We start from the raw sequence: 16,751 nt of genomic DNA on the forward strand, positions 1-16,751 counted from the left end.
TTTATGGGTTTGTTTACTTATATCCCAGTGTATCTTCATCAGTCCAGTCCACTGTTGTCTCCCCAGTTGGACTGTGCCGTTCTCAAGATAGGGGCATGGCTCATGCATCTTGTGGTCCCCGGCATCTGGCACAGAGCCGATCATGTGGTGGCTCCATTGTTCTGTGGTTAGGCCGGTGGCAGTAAGAGTAGCGGAGGGGTGCAGCCCCTGGACAGTGGTCTGCCACTGACCTTCACTCCCACCACGGGCCTTGCAACCTTGCAATCTTGCAAGCCTTGGGCACCTGCCCCACTGCCCACCACACCTGCCCCGCACACGGCCCGGAGACCTTCCTGGGAAGCCGACAACCCCCAGTGCCTTTTGGAGAAGTCCACTGCCCCTGGACCAACAATGCCCTCCATTCAGAGTCCCGGTAGAGGAACTTGGCCACCTGGTTGGGGCACAGGGGTCAGGAGGCTAGAGGTCAGTTTTGTTCCCTAGAGGGACTGCCTTTTGCCTGGGTAGCAGGAGTCCCGCATTGCAGTTTCAGCTGGTGGCTTCACTCTCAGGAGCCATTGCCTTCTCTGGGGAGGAGGAGGGCTTCCCCCTCACCCCCACAGGGGTTGAGTGCCCTTGATCTTGGGGCCTGGCCGCAGTGAAGCGAGAACAGTCCCTCCTGGAGCTGAGGGTGAGGGCTCTTGGCTCCCTGACAGGTAGGTACCTGGAATCCTGTGCCAGGCAGCTGAGGGCCCCACCACTGGCTGGTAAACAGATTTTGCATTTGAGTTTTCCTTGCTCCCAGACTCCATATTAACTGAATACTACACAGCTGACAGTGTCTGGCTATGCCTCTTTTTTCTCTTGGGTTTATAGGACTGACACTGAGACCAGTAGGTACTCCCCGGTTTTTGTTTTTTAAGGACTCGGGTCCCTAGGTGTCACCTTAAGAAGCAAGAAGCCAGGGTTCTGGGAGTGGGCAAGTTAAACACTAATTCACCACAACTGGCTGCCCATGGGTGATCCCTCTGGAAATGGACTCGGAAACGGGCCTTGGGCAGAGCCTGCTGGAATGTCTCCTGCTGCCAAGCCCATCCACAGTGGGCACAAATCTGTTCTCCCCCCCGCCCCGTCCATGGCTCAGTGGGCACTAATCAACTCCCTGTGGAGGAGAGAACTGGATTTTCTGAGCTGCCCAGGTCTGGAGAGTGTCCATCAGTGCACAGTGGATCTAGGAACCAGGGTCAAAGCAGGTGGTCCAAGGAGTCGGGCCCCTCCACCCTCTCACCCCTTCCAGAAACGAGAAAGAAATGTATACACGATGCTGTGTCTAGTTCCCCCTTACCTTCAGGGGAGGGAGGATCTCACCCCCATCTAAGAACATTTCAGGGATGGGGTACCCTTTACCTTACTCCAGCGGCCGCATGACCCCAAACTGATCACCTCACTTAGAGTCTTCCTCTCACCCCCCTCCCCAGCACTCCAGTCACCCTGCAAACCCCCATCCATCAGGGGGGCATTCTCTGATTTCACCCCTGGCTCATGGGCTCCCACCGCCTTGCAGGGAAAGACTAAGCTTGCTCGCTCAGCATTCAAGACCTCCCCAGCCAGCTCTCGACCCCGGCGCCAGCCTCACCCCCCTCCTCTTCCCTACAGGAAATGGCCACTCCAGCCTGAGAGGTCAGCTCCCAGTCTGGCCACTGGACTTGCCTTCCTGTGGCTTTGCTCACACTGCCCCCGACTCTCGACTCTCAGTCCGGGAAGCCCCCTCAGGGCCTCTCTGATGCACTCCCCTTGGAAAGTCCTGTGCTCCTCCCAGGATTTTTCGCTGGTGACCCCATCCCCCAGTCATCCTCCCTCTGCTCTCCTAGAGCTCCCCTTCTAAGGCAGATTTGCTAGCCTAGCAATGCTCTGTGTCATTACTTATACCTTATGCACAAATATCTTGATTCTCTAATTGCTGATAGGCTTGATGGGGACTGGACTCAGATTTCACGTCTATACTTCCTCGCAGCTCCTAGGATAGTGCTTTATACACACCAAAAAAAAAAAAAAAAGGCAATAAATATCAGCAGAATAGTGGACTGACCAGCTAGGAACTGAGCAAGGCAGCCTTCTTGAAGGGGGAGGGCAGGCTCAGGGTCTAGCCTTGGCCTTGCTGCGGTCATGAACCCCCTACTTAGATCCCTGGCTCCCTCTGGCTCCCAGAAGTCCAGGCCAGGAAGTTCAGAGAGATGCTAGCTGGTCCGACAATGCAGTCCTCATCATAGCTTGTCTTTGCGTAGTGCTGTACAATTTTCAAGTGTCTTTTATATATATTCGATCCTTATAACCTTAGGAGCTCAATAAAGCAGATATGATCTTGATTTTATAGATTTAAAAACTGAAGTTCATAAAGGTCAAACAGTGTGCCGTGGATTAAAACCCATTTGTCTGAACTCCGCCGGACTTGCATTTTCTCTGTGGGGTGCCCGCCAAGTGCGTTTTCTCATCTCTCCTATAGCTCTTACCTTTTCTGCCTCATTAGTGTACGTCGTCTTGTGTCCCCAACCAGGGTGTGAGCTTTCTGAAGGAAAGATCCGTCTTGGTTCCCTTGGTGCCTTGCCCATAGTAGGGCCTCAATCAATACTTGTGAGGGAGGAAGTAAGGGAAGGATCTGGACATGCCTGCACGGGAGAAAGATGATGGCAACAGAGCCCCCAGCGTCGAGCTGAGACCCTCCCTTCTCCCGACAGTCCCCTTGCCCTCTGAAGCCATCTCCCGCCAGTGCTGTGCTAGACAGTTGCCTGGCCTCTGGTAAGGCCACCTGTCTCCCTCGCTAACCCCTTCTTCCTTCTCCAACCCTGTTCTCTGGGTGGCCGCTGGCCCCTACGGTCACTCACGGCCCCTCTGCACGGTCCATAGCCTGCCTTTTACCGGCCCCGTCAGCCACCAACACAATTCTCTCAACAGCATTCAAAACACCCAGTCCTCCTTGATGCCCTGACCCACTCTCCTTGGATTGGAGAGCACCCCGACTCTCGAACTCAGCCAGGACCCTGAGGTGATGGAGAAAGCCCGGGCGCCACAGGAGACTGGCGGCACTCACCAGAGGTGGCACTCCAGCAGGGCAGGGCCTGCTGGCAGGCTGCTCAACAGTGTCTGGTCGCAGCTGTTCCCACCCTGCCCACCCCCCTGCGCCACTTGGGGCTTGACTCTGTCTCCCTTGCCGGAAGCCCAGCTGCGGTGCAGCGGGAGGCTGCCGGGAACCCAGCCGCGCTATTCTGGGAGCGTGCTGGAGCTCCCGGCTGCCTGGCAGCAGCTGAAATTTCAGCCCCTTTGGTTTCCACGCTGTTCTTCTCCTCCCCTCTGATGATAAGGCAGAGTTCAGTCATTACGCAGAGTTCAGAACCACGGATGGTGCATTTGAGGGTCTTAATAGCAGCTGCGGTTACGCTAAAGTGGGACCTGGCCATAAACCACGTACACTGGAGCCCGCTGATGCCACGGCCTGCGTTCTCGCTGCCCATCGTCCAGACCGGAGCTGGGCTTCTTGACTTCTACCATCTGTCCCTGTACCCGCCCTGCCACATTAACCCGTTCTCAGGCTTTCTGGCACAGCCCCTCTCGGATAAAGCCCGTGGTGGAATTCCTCTGAGACCCTGTTTTCTTCCTTCTTCTTCTTTATGGTTTTTTAATTGAGATGGCATGGTTTGATTCTGCAGTGTGAGCGATAAACTCTGAAGGCTGAGTTTGGGTGAAGGAAGATTCGAGTCATAATCAAACCCAGTGACGACAACATTAAGCCCCCGTGATGAACCTATTTCTGGATAGCCTGTGTAAAAGCCCGTAGAGATGATGCAGCCAGCTTTATTATCCTCATGTGGGAACTGGAGGCCCCAGGTGGGAATAGAGCAACCCCCCAGGTCACGTGATAATGGACATAAGGCTTAGGTGTGGCCTTTGACCTCCTGTCCTGAAACCATACCTTCAGAATCAGAAGGAGCCGCAGAGTTGTCCAGAGAGCACAGAACGTGCTCGTCTGTGAAATGGGGTAAAAATCTGTGCCCCGTGTGATCGCTGTGAAGATTATGCCAAACCACATATCCGAGAGCCCTTGGCCAGAATGCCCACGAATTGGGACTTTCTGGCCCCAGGCTCGTCACCCACCACTGCCCGGCCCTGGGTCTGTGTAGGGAGAGAGCATCTCGCAGAAACAGGGGCGAGGTTGGTGCTTATGCTTTCTTCAACCTCAGCCTCGGGCTTCAGAACCGGTTGCGTTGTTTATTTAAAAAGCAGATTTCAGGATGACTGGGTGGCTCGGTAGGTGGAGCTGCCCGCTCTGGATTTAGGCCCAGGTCATGATCTCCATGACTGTGAGATCCTTGGGTGGAGGGCCGGGGGTGGCCTCCCTGCTAGGGGTGAGTCTGCCTGGGATGCTCTCTCCTCCTCTCCCTCACATGCACATTCTCCCCTGCCCCCTCTCTCAATAAATAAATAAATAAACAAAAAAAAATAGAATCTTTAAAAAATAAAAATCAGATTTCTGGGTCCCATTCTGGATGTGGAACCCAAGTCTCTAGGCAAGAGCCTGTTCTACAAGGAGCACCCCCACCCCCCGCAAGTGGGATTAGGGATGGACACTGACCTTGAGAACCAGGGAGGCAAGGTTAAACCAAGGATTGTTGCAGGCACCTATGAGGAAAGGAAGGGGAAATGCAGGCAAAACCCAGAAGGCACGCAGGCTTGGGTTTCCTGCTCCTCCGGAATGAGGGACTTGGGAGCGTGAGCGTAAGGGTGACGCTGGGGTTAGGGAAGCACAGAGCGGATACCCCGCAGAAGCACTCCAGGAAATGAGGGCCTTGTGGTTTTCTCTATTCCTCCCCCACGCCCACCCTCAGCCCCTCCTGTGTTAAAAGCGTGATTAAGGGTCAGGAAGTTCCTGTGAGGTTTCTCCTCCTTCGTCTTGCCCTCCTGCTCCTTCCCCTCATATTTTCCAGCCCCGTCTGTAGTCCTCCCAATAAGGGCGCCGTTCCTCAGAGCTCAAGACTCCCTCAGACTCTCTTTTCACAAGCGCTGCAGAGGTTGGTGGGCTGATCAGGTGTAAGAGCCGCCAACATACAGATCGGCCTCCACTACTTCCCTGGAGGGTAGAGGGATGGTAGGAGTCGGGGCGGAGAGGCTGCTGCTGACAAAGGCGTGTGGTCACGGAGCAGTCGGGTTAGATGGCCGTGCTCCTGGGAACGGGGCCTTGTTGGGGAGACAAGCGGTGAGAGGGCAAGGTGTGGCGTCCCCAGGGGAGCAGCACTGCAGGGAGAAGCATTGCTGGGACTCTCGTCTGTTGGAAGGTGAGGATCCCGAAGACGGAAAGGGGGCAGAGCTCAAGAAAAAAAAAAATAGGAGCCAGTCCCAACCACAAGCCCTCATAAACATTTTTCTGGCGCTGACCCTTGTAGGTTTCCTCTTCCTGGAGGTCAGAGGCGGCCATCATTGAATTATTTTCGGCTGGTGTCTGGTCTTCCCCCTTCACATCCAGCCTCCTCTTTCTAGAAGTGGTGAGACTCCAGAGAAAAAAAGCAAGTCCTCTGGAGGGACATGGTAGCCTTGGCTGCTGGTTTAGGGGATTTGGGGTTCACGGTGAAGTAGGAGAAGGAAGACGATTTTCCCTCTACCCTTCTAGGTTCTCAGCTGGGAACTCCGTAACAAATGACACATTAATAGGAGGAAAAGAAACAAGTTTACAGGAGAACCATATGGGGGAAATGAGTAACTCCAAGAGGTGATTTAGAATTCAGGCCTAAATACTATCTTCAGCTAAGACAAAAGAAAGTACTGGCCAAGGCCAGTACTGGGGAGGGGACCAGGAAAAGTAAGGCAAATAAGAGAGTAAGATTTGTTATGCAGATTGACGTGGGTGTTGGGGGTGGGGATTAGAGCCTCGTCCTTCTCTTCCTGGTAGAGAGAGGGAGACACCCTTACCAAGGGGAGATTTCCTTTATAAATGTAAATTTTCCCTTACAAAAGGGTAACTGACAGTTTCCAGAGCTTCTCCTGGTGTCTGCTGTTTCTCAAAATAATCGGCTCAAAATAATCCTTATGCCAAAGAGGCATATTTTGAGGAGGCATGCTCTGCCACTCTTCAGTGACAATTTAGGAAAAACCACACCCGGTAAGCTTCTTTCATGTTTTCCAAAGAGCCACACACCTGGCCATTAGCTACAAGCACACCTGGAGGTTTTTGCCTCTAATTTCCATAGGTGATCTTGCTCATTCAAAGGTACCTTTCAGATGCAGCTGCCTTTTTTTTTTTTATATCTGCCCTTTTCCCTTTGCATTATGCACTGTGACTGTTTCCTGCTATCAGATGTGGGACTGGAGTCATAGACTTTGAGCAAAAGAGGAGTGGGTACTTGCCCTATGGGAGCTGGTGACTCCTCGGCCTTTGCTTGTCCAAGGTCACTTTGATCAGCTCAAATGAAAGCAGCCCAAGCCGTAGAGATTGATTCCCTGACAACCCTTTTTGCTCTACTATCTTATTGCATTTCAAGACAGTCGTCCTGCTCTCTGCACCTCTTCTGAACCCTGGGCTGAAAACAGTGGCCCACTCGGGGTCCTAGGGCCCACTCTGTCAATCCAGTGTGGTCCAGGAAAGCCCTCTCAGAGGATGCCCACCCACTGCTGCCTGACTTTCCAGCATCCCCCCTACAGCGACTGAGGGGTTCTCCCCGGGGCTGGAGCCAGAGCCACAGCCTGACCTGACCTGCTGTCCCCCCGACCCAGTACAACGTGCATGTGCACAGTCAGCTGTGGACAGCGCTTCATGGCTGAAACAGCCTGCTGCAGGGAAGGAAGTGGGAGACGTTACAGAATCACCCAGAATGCACAGTCTGTCAGTTAAAGCATGATCGCCACACAAGGAATCAAGTGACTGGGTTCAGGGCTCTGCCTAACTTCCATGTTCCAGGCTGTGTAGCCGCGAAGACATCTGTTCACCTCTCTTGGGCTGTTTCTCACCCATATAATAACAGTAACATTTACTACATGCTAAGGACGGTTATAAGCTATGTATTAACTCCTTTGGTCCCCCAACATTCTATAATATGAGTTATAATGACCCTACCTGCTTATAAATGAGGAAACTCAAAGAGGTTGAAGTAATCGGCTGAAGGCCAAGAGCTAGTCAAAGATAGTTGACTCCAGACCTTGGCCTCTTTGCTCCTACACAGACTGTCTCTGTTGGGATGGGAAAAAAACGTAGTGCCGATTTAGTGCTGTATCACAAATTACCATGAAATTCAGTAGCATAGAGCAACCGACGTCCATCAGGACATGCAACCTCTGTGGATCAGGAATCAAGGAGTGGATTCAGGGAGTGCCTAGCTCCGAGTTTCTCATGAGGCTGCAGCCAAGGTGTTGGCCTGGGCTGCACTCATCAGGAGGGGGTGGGCTGGGCTGGAGGGCCCATTAACAGGATGGCGCCTTCACATGGAGCTGGTTGTTGCCTGGACGCCTCTGTTGCTCTCCACGTGGAGCTCTCTCCACAGGCTGTTCACGTGGCCTCGGGACATGGTTGTAGGCTTTGCCCAGTGCAATTATTCCAAGAGGAGGCAAAGCAGACACTGGAATTGAGCCACGGACGGTACACGCGTCTTTTCCACAGTAGCCTACTGGTTACACAGGTCTGCTCTCTTGGGTGTGGAAGGAACCATGCAGAGAAGCAAACATCGTAAGGTGGGGCCGGTGGGGCCATCCTGGAGGCTGGCGGTCGCAGATAGTGACAGAGAGCAGCTAACAGAGGGTGGAACAATTAACTTAGAGAATAGATGTAAACATGCTGTAGAGGTTTGGTAGGACTGTTGTATCACAGACTGGGTAGACTTAGACAAGAGAAAAATGCCCTTTCACTTGTCCGGAGGCTAGCGGTCCCAAATCAAGATGTCTGCAGAGCCATATTCCCTCTGACGTCTCCAGGGAAGAATCTTTCTTTGTCTCTTCCAGTTCCTGGTGGTTGCTGGTGATCCTTTGTGTTTCGGGCTCACAACTTCTTCACTCCAATCTCTGCTTTGTTGTCACATGGCCTCTCCCAGTGTGGGTCTTTACATGGCCTCCTTATAAGGACAGGAGTCATACTGGACTTAGGGTCCACCCAACTCCGGTATGACCTTATCTTAACTTGTTGACATCAACAAAGACCCTACTTCCAAGGAAGGTCACATTCACAGGTACGGGATTAGAACTTCAAAGTATCTCTTCAAGTGTGGTGTGTAAAATCCCGTATATATGTGAGTCCGGATTGTCTTTAAATTTTTTTTTTTAAGATTTTATTTATTTATTGAGAGCATGCAGGCAGGGGGAGGAACAGAGGGAGAGAGAGAATCCTAAGCAGACTCCTCACTCAGTGGAGAGCCCCACACTGGGCTCAATCTCATGACCCTGAGATCATGACCTAGACTAAAATCAGGAGTTAGACAGTGAATCGATGGAGTCACCCAGGTGTCCTGTGTCTTATCTTTAATTACAGCACAGCTGGTTGAAATTGCTGATGGGAGCAGAGGGTTGGATTGGCCACCCTCCAGGAGGCCAATGCCATTGCTATGGCAGCCTTTAGGTCACTTTGAAAGTCCTGCTGTCTTGGCCATTTTCCCCAAGCCCAGGCTGCTGTCTCTCACTGGAGTGTCCTCATACTTCCCAGTGGGTTGTGGATTTGAGTCACGAAATTTGTGTCCATCAGATTCTTCCTTAGACCCTCCATTTTCCAGCAGCTGATTCTGTTCCATGACTTTCTCACCTGACTGCCCCAAGCATCTCCGAGGCCCATGTCTCCTTCCCTGTTTCTGAAGCTACTGCTTCTCTCAAAGTTGTTTCTTGGTGGAGTCCCGGCACTTTCCCAAGGAATACCACTCAGCCCCTTGTTCCTGGCCCTCAATGGCTCCTCGGCCCAGGCAGGCACCCGGCGATGTGTGTCAGAAAACTGCCCAGCTGGGCAGTGGTTCCCAGTCCCCGCTCTGCCTCCAGTGAGCTGGGTGACCTCCAGCAAGTTTCTTCAGCTCTTCCTACCAGAGCTCTGAATTTGGCAGGTGTGTTCCAATGACTCTGTACTGCATACTCCCACTGTGCCAGGCACGGGGTGCAAAGGCAGCTGAATCACAGTCCCTGCCCCCAAGCAGCTCTGATCTAATCAGCAGGAGTCATGTCAACCGGTGGCTGAGATACGGGGTGATAGCAGGTATGGAAGTACGAGAAGTGCTGTGGGATCAAGGACAAGGGACTGCAGGCTAGCTGGGAATCTGGGTGGAGGAGCATCCAGGAGAGAAGGAGCTCGACGTGGGATTCCATGTCAGTGCCAAGCTCCAATAGATGGTTATGAATGGATGTCACAACCACCTCTCAGCTCTGATTCAGCCTACAGAAATGTTGTTTTATCCACCCAATGTTTAAAATTGGAATTGACTACTACAATTTAAAAAGTAGATTTTACGCGGAAATCTGGATTCCCAGGTCCTCTTAGAAAACTAGAAGATGTGGCAGCTCTGGGCCCACATTGCTCCCCAGTGACCGTCAGCTGGAGCACTCGGTTTGCCCCACTCCCCTCCACTCCCTCTCGCCTCTCCTGCTCAGCTTTCTTTCCCCGATGCTGCCCGCCTAACCCTCGTCAGCACTGCAGTTGGTGCTCCTCTTTCCGACACCCGCTGCCGTGTCCTCACTTTTGTGGGGCATCGTGTGCCAACTCCGGCTGGCTGGTGATTCAGTCCCAAATCCACATAAGATTTTGGGAGAAAGATGTTGGGGCACACTCAGCCAAAAAGTTGAGTTCTGAGGATGTTGGGGAGGTAACCTGAACTTGGTGGTGACAAATGACCAGAATGAACTTTTTCACGTTTCGGGAGGCCGGAAGTTCCAAATCAAGGTGTCAGCAGGGTCACGCTCCCTCTGTCCTTCCTTGCCTCTTCCAGCTTCAGGTGGCTCTAGGCGTCCCTTGGCTTGTGGCCATATCCTTCCCATCTCTGCCCCTGACTTCATGTGGCCTTTTCCTCTGTATCTCTGTGTCTTCTTTCTCGTCTCTTATAAGGACACTCATCCTAGGTGTAGGGCTCCCCACAATCCAAGGTCATCTCATCTCAGTATTCTTATCTTAAGGACACCTGCAAGCCTTTATTCCAAGCTGGGTCATATTCTGAGGATTCTTAGAGGAAAGGGAGAGACACCATTCAACCCACCAGTCCCCAACCCACTCTGTTCTAGTTATCTGTTGCCGTGTGACAAACCGTCTTAACCTTTAGTGACTTCAAATAGCAAGCACCATTTTCTTAGCTGTCACGTTTTCTTTGGGTTAGGAGCCCAGGAAGGGCTCAGCTGGGCAGTTCTTGGCATGGACAGTGGATGGAGCAGGAGCAGCATGGAACCGAGGCAGCTGGGGCCCCGACAGGCATCTTTCTTCCTGCAGCCCCAAGAACTCTCCATGTGGCCTTCTTAGGTGGGCTGGTCTGGGCTTCCTCACAGCCCGGCAGCCTCGAGAGCTCTGCCAGCTTCGTGGAGAGCAAGGCGGAGAACTTGTATTTTGTGATCTGGCCTTCAGCGTCACCGATGGTCACCTCCGTGGTGCTCCGTCCTTGGAGGCAGTCACAAAAGCTCGGTTCACACCAGCTCTCTGCTGGAGGGCATCTCCCTTTCCAGAAGCAGGCGCTAAGGTGCGGCCAGGTGAGTCCCAGTCGAGTTATCACAACTAAGAGCCACGCCTGCCCCCAGGAAGGGGGCCGGGAGCCAGAACCACAACCAGGGCTTACTGGCCGCAGCCAGTTTCTCTTCCCCACGTCCCTGTCCCCTGCCTGACGAGGGCACTGCCGCTCTCCAGGATGGTTTGGGCGCAATCAGGATGCCCACAAGGCCAGCCTTGGGACGGGCAGCCAGGGGACATGCCACTCCCGTTTGTGTCATCGTAAGGTAGTTTCCTGTTCTAGAACAAAAGGAATAATGCCTCCTGCTACTTTGGTGGTTTTCATGGGTGAGATGAGGTTCAACGGGTTGGAGTGCTGGCTACGCAATGTAATGCTCTTCAAGTAAGAGGCATCGGGTGTCTCTTTGAGCTCCCCGGAGTGCCACAAACGTCCCAGCGGCTTTACAGATTTTCATGCTGAGCTTTCCTGCCTGCCCCAGAAAGAGCAGCGACCCCTGCAAGTCGGCCCCACGACCAGGGCCAATGACTGGGGAGACCGTGGAGTCAGATCGTCGATGAGGAGCTGCAGACTTTGGGGCTTGAGAGTTCTTGCGGCCCCTGAGTAACCCAGAAATGAGCCCAGGGATGGGGATGAAGGGATGAGTCTTTCAGACTATTTCTATCACGCAGGGCTGGGTCACCAAGCTGTCCCTAAATGTAGTGGCTTCAAACAATTTATGTATCTCTCTCATGGTTTTGTGGGTCCAGAGGGTTCAACTGGCCAGTTCTCCCCCGTGGTGGAGGTGGTCTTCTCTGAGACAGCGGCTGGGGCTTGATGGGGCTGGAGTCCCAGGTGGCAGCTCAGGGCTCCTCCGTGTGGCCTCTCGCTCCCGCAGGATGGCCTCCACCTCTCGAGGGGCGACCTGGGATTTGGAGAGCAGGTGGGAACGCCAGCCCTCTCCCAGCTGGGTGCGAGTCTGGTTCAGCATCTCTCTCACCAGGTTCCACTGCTCAGAGTAGTTACAAGGCCGCCCGGATGCAGGGTAGGGAGGAACGGGCTCTGCCTCGATGGGGTGGTCGTCCGCAGAGGGCAGGAACAGAGGCCTGCTACCCTCAGAGGCAAGCTACCCAGAACCAGGGACAGTCCCCGTTCCTTAGGCTCCTGAGCTGCCCAGCTTAGATGGGCTGTTCCTGTGACCACCCAGAGGGCCCGGCTTTGGCTGGAGCGTGGGGACACAGAAAGCCCTTCAACTGAAAAGCAGCTGGGCAGCCTTAGTCCCCTCCCCACTCTCCCCCAGGTGCCGCTGCCTTGCCCTGGGCCACGGGAATGTGGGGCCAGCACAGGCCCTGGGCACCAAGGTCAAGGCTGTGATATCGAGGCCTGGACGTGGCCAGCATCCAGCCCAGCCTCCCTCCCACACCCTGGCACAGGTCTGACCAAGCAGTTGGATGGCTTTGAGGGGGCGGTGTTGGACCATCTGCTGGACAGCTGTGGAGGCCCCGATGTGGGGGCGGAAGGGCAGTTGAAAGCAGCACAGGGAGCCGACCAAACAGTCGTCCTGTTTCCTCCGCGGTGTGGCTGTATCTCGTTATCGGAGAACTTGTCACCAGCGCCGTCTGTCTCTAGTTCTCCATCGCCGAGGAGATGGAGCCTTGCTTGGCCAGCCTTGCTCCCCCTGCTTGTTTTCTGACCTGGCCCCCTCCCTGGCTCGGGGCAGCCGCTCCCCTGTGACTTCGAGCACATTCCCCAGCCTTCCAAACCAAGAGCGGGCCACCAGCTGCCTCCTCCCTTCCTGCGTTCTTTCCCCGCGCCTTGTGCCATCCTACTGGCGTCATCAGGGACCTCAGGGTGCGGGGCACCAGGGTCACCGGGAACCACCCGCCAGTGCGCGCCCCGGGTGTGTTCACTTCCCGAGGCGTCTGTAACCAACCACCACACACTGGGTGGCTTCAAAGAACAGAAGCAGTTTCTCTCCCAGGTCAGGAGGCCGGAAGTCCAAGATCAAGGTGTGGGCAGGGTGGGAGCCTTCTGAGGGAGAGCCCATTCCACGCCCCTGTCCCTGCTTCTGGTGGCTGCTGGCAACCCTCGGCTTGCAGTGACCACGAGTTTTTGCGAGACACCGTTCAAACCGGGACACGGAGGCATGGGACGTTCACCGAAAACCCCCCAAAGAATCTTCCAGCCAGGACATTCGGCTCTCCCGGCTGAGACAGGCACGTGGGCAAGAGACAGGCCTTCCACGGAGATGGTGACGCAGCGGCCACTGCCCTCTTCCTCTAGAGAGTGGAAACCCCGGGATTCCAACCCATGTGGGGGCGTTCCCAGGCTTCCCGTTCCCCGCCCCCCCCTCCTCTTCTCGGATCTGCGCTCTCTCCATCTCCCTCGTGACCCTGGCTAACTCTGTGTCCCTGGGGCAAGGGACCCCTCCTTGGAGCCTCCCTTTCCTTACCTGTAACCCAGGGTTACTAAGAGCCACCTCTTAGGGCCGTACTGAGTCAGAACTCAGTTTAACTTAGCGGTTCCTGGCCCAGACCTGGGCCCTGGAAGGTGCCAGTGAGTCAGAGGGGGAGTCACAGCCGCGGGCCGGGCCCTGCCCTAACACGTTAGCTGTTGTGTTCACGGCTTTCCGTGTGTTATCTGAGCTAAACCTCAGGGCTCCAGGAACGAGGTACTATTTTTATCTCCATTTTATAAAACAAGGAAACTAAAGTTTAGAGAGATTAAGTAACTTGCTCAAGGTCATTCGGTGAGTAAGTGGCCTGTGGTCTGAGCCGAAACCCTGTTTTTTCCCACTGGAGACTGACCCTGAGCCCCGAGGCTATGTAGAAGAGTAAACACATCTCCTTGGCTCTTGGGCCCCCATGGGGGAGGGGGCTGTGGCCCCTCCCTCCGCTTCCAGCAGGCTGTCTAGACTCACATACCCACCCCCCCAGAAGGATCTTTCCTTGTTACCTCCTTAAGTGGCTTACCTTGGTGATTTATGGAATCACAACTGTGCTCATGGGGGAGATTTTTTCAGGTGTAATTAAAAAATTGGGCAAAGTTGAAGTGATTTACGGGGCTGGGGGTGGGTCAGTTCAGCCAACATCTTCTTCTCCTCCCCCCACGCAGACTTTCCTGCCCTTTGGTGGTGGACAGCCAGGCACTCCGGGAAACAGGAATACCCGCCACTCCCTGCTGGTCCAGAGGAGTTTAGGAACATGGCTAATCCTAAAGGCTGCTCAGACCTGCCCTAGCAGGGGTCTGGTGAATTAGAGCAGGGGTCCGCTAAGGGCAAAAGACATTCCATGGGCCAAATGTGGCCCGCTGCCTGTTTTTATAAATAAAGTTTTATTGGAGCACAGCCACACCCATTTGTTGACAAATCTGTTGCCTGCTTTCATGCTATGATGGCAGAACTGAGTAGTTTTGATGGAGACCCTGGCCCGGAAGTGGAAAGTCCTTGCCATCTGGCCTTTACAGAAACCTGCCAACCCCTGAATTAGGGGAGTCCTTGTACTGCTCTCTCTACAAGATTATTTCTCTCTGGGCTGCTGTTTGGGTTGATAGAGGAGGGAAGAGCTTCTTCTGTTCTGAGTAACAGTTCTGTTCCGTTGGAGGAGATGTGTTGGTGTTTCTCCCAAACTTGACAGCTCGTTCGGGACAAGATCAGGTCGCGGTCCGAGGCAGTGCAGACTCAGGACCCAGGTCATTCTTGACCCCCACCTGGAGCACACCACTGGCCACAGAGCAGCTGCAGCCTCAAGGAGATAACCGCTGCTTGCTTCTGTCCCCTTGGGCCCCCATGTCCCAGGTGGAGGGGCTGAGAGCCTCTGTAACTTGAGTTTAGGTCTTAAAGTGACCTGGTTTATGCAGCGTGCTGGAAGGACCTGGGCTCCTCACCATCCCTTCCTCTCCCTCTCTCTGCCTTCAAGGGAGACATCCTGGGGACCTGTCCTCCTGGTATGGGCAGAGTGACAGTCGGTGGGGACTGCTGCTATTACAAACAATGGTGGTCTCTTTAAGGGGTCTTTTCCCCCCTGGCATATCCTGGGTTCCCCAAGGATTGTGTCCCCAGCCACTTTCCTAGACCTGGGAGGGGCTGTGAGCAAGGGAGGGCTTTTCCTGGGTTGGGTTCTAGGCACCTGGGGAAGTCGGCACCCACACCCATGGGCGAGGAGCTTCAGCCACAAGTAAACAAGTACAAATGCACACGGCCTCATTCCTCCTTGCTGTCCGGCGAAGGTGTGCCAGCCCCTGGCTGTGCCCTTGGCCACTGAATACAGTTGGCCCAGGCTGGCCTCAGTGCCTGCTGAGCCATCAGCATGCCCAGAGCCCAAGCTGCAAGCTGGCTCCTTGGGAGGATGACCTCAGCACCCATACCACCACCCCCCCCCCAATTCTGGTGGGCTGCTGCCTCAGTGATTGATTTTTTTTTAATGTGCTCTGTGCTGACTCTTCTGTCCTACAGCATCCTTCCCTCTGGCACCATGGCTCCTGCCTGCAGGCTGGTCTGGCCAGATACCCAGGGAGGAACATATGTCCCATACCTGGGGTTCAGAGGAAGGAGGGAGGAGCCAACTCACAGCCAACAGGGAGCCACACCTTCTCTTCCAGCCACCTCCCCTGGAACCCAGATCCCCATCCTGGCTGATTCTCAGCCAGTGACACCCTCAGATGGAAGGTGGTCACGCAAGATGGAGTGACCCACACACAGGTATAGAAGAACAGCTAGCCAGCCGTTTAGCAGAGCTGGAAAATTCTGGAAGACCACAAAATACATCATTACGTTATTATATTTAACCACTGTGAACATTTACAAACTTTTTATCCAAAAGGAATTCATACTTTTAAAAATTATGAAACAAGATCAGAGTTGTTTGAACTTGAAAGAAGATATCCTGATGCCTGCCGACCTCCTCCACCCCTTCTCTACTTAACCCCATTCCATCCCCTAGAGAAGCCAGTTCGGGCAGTAGCTTTCCAGACATTTTCTGTGCTGGATCGTTTATGTCTGGATCTTTCCATGAGATGGGCAGGTCAGATAGCGAAGTTGCCAGTTTACAGGCAGCAAAAGGGGGTTACACAAGGCTAGAGACCTCAGAAGCGGAGGGAGAGAAGGAGGGTGAGGCCTCCAGTCCCAGGAAGGAGGCCAGTGGGGAGTGGGTATTCCACAGCCGGACACTGGACAGATCAGTGCAACCAGGAAATCCACTTTCTCCTTCTACTCTGCTCTTAGCTTTGGTGTAGACTCAGCCTCGCCTGTTCTAGAATCCAAAGATTTGGAAGGAGTGTGTGTTCAGACCCAACGATCACAGAACAAGACAAGATGAATTCCCACTCCACTTTAGAAGAAATTATACATGCACTTTCTGGCAAGTTTTTTGACCTGATGAAATACGTGCTTCACACGGATAAGTAATATGTTGCAGGCGAAGTCAGAAGTGTTACAACCGTTTCACTGTCAGAGTAAACACAGCTCAGTCCTGGGAGTGAGTGGAGAGCACTGATCTGTGAATCTTTTTATAAACACTTAGCAACTCCATAGCAAGTAAAAGAAAGCAAATTTGCATTCGTTATATTCCTCAGGCAAAATACAATCTGTTCTCCCAGGAAGCAAGGGAATGTCTGTTTTTGAGTTTTCTATAAAATCAGCATTTCTCTCCTCCTTTAGAACCGACACAAAGTCTGATCTGAGTGTGAAAGTCCTATAGCTAGGACAAAGAAAGTTGATCCATCGTCCTAAGTCTATACCTGTGGCGTAATAAGAAATGTATTCAGAGGCACCTGAATGGCTCTGTCGGTAAAGCGCCTGCCCTCAGCTCCGGACATGATCCCAGGGTCCTGGGATGGAGCCCCACGCTGGGCTCCCTGCTCAGGGAGAGGCCAGCTTCTCCCTCTCCCACTCCCCCTGCTTGTGTTCCCTCTCTAGCTGTGTCTCTTTCTGCCAAGTCAGTAAATAAAATCTTTTTTAAAAAAGAAAAAAGTATGTGATCTTTGTCCTCTGTTCCAGGCACAGAGCTCCTAAAGCCCTTGTCCTTTCCTAAGTGAGAGGAGGGGCTTTTGTTACTTATGACAAGCCCTTTGGGTCACACCTGAGTTTATGCTAAAGAGGAAACTTAGTGTGGGGTCCCTACAGAGCTTCCCTCTGGTCTGTCCCTA

The sequence above is a fragment of the Neovison vison genome, chromosome 5, assembly GCF_020171115.1.
Source record: "Neovison vison isolate M4711 chromosome 5, ASM_NN_V1, whole genome shotgun sequence".
NCBI classification, from domain to species: Eukaryota; Metazoa; Chordata; class Mammalia; order Carnivora; family Mustelidae; genus Neogale; species Neogale vison.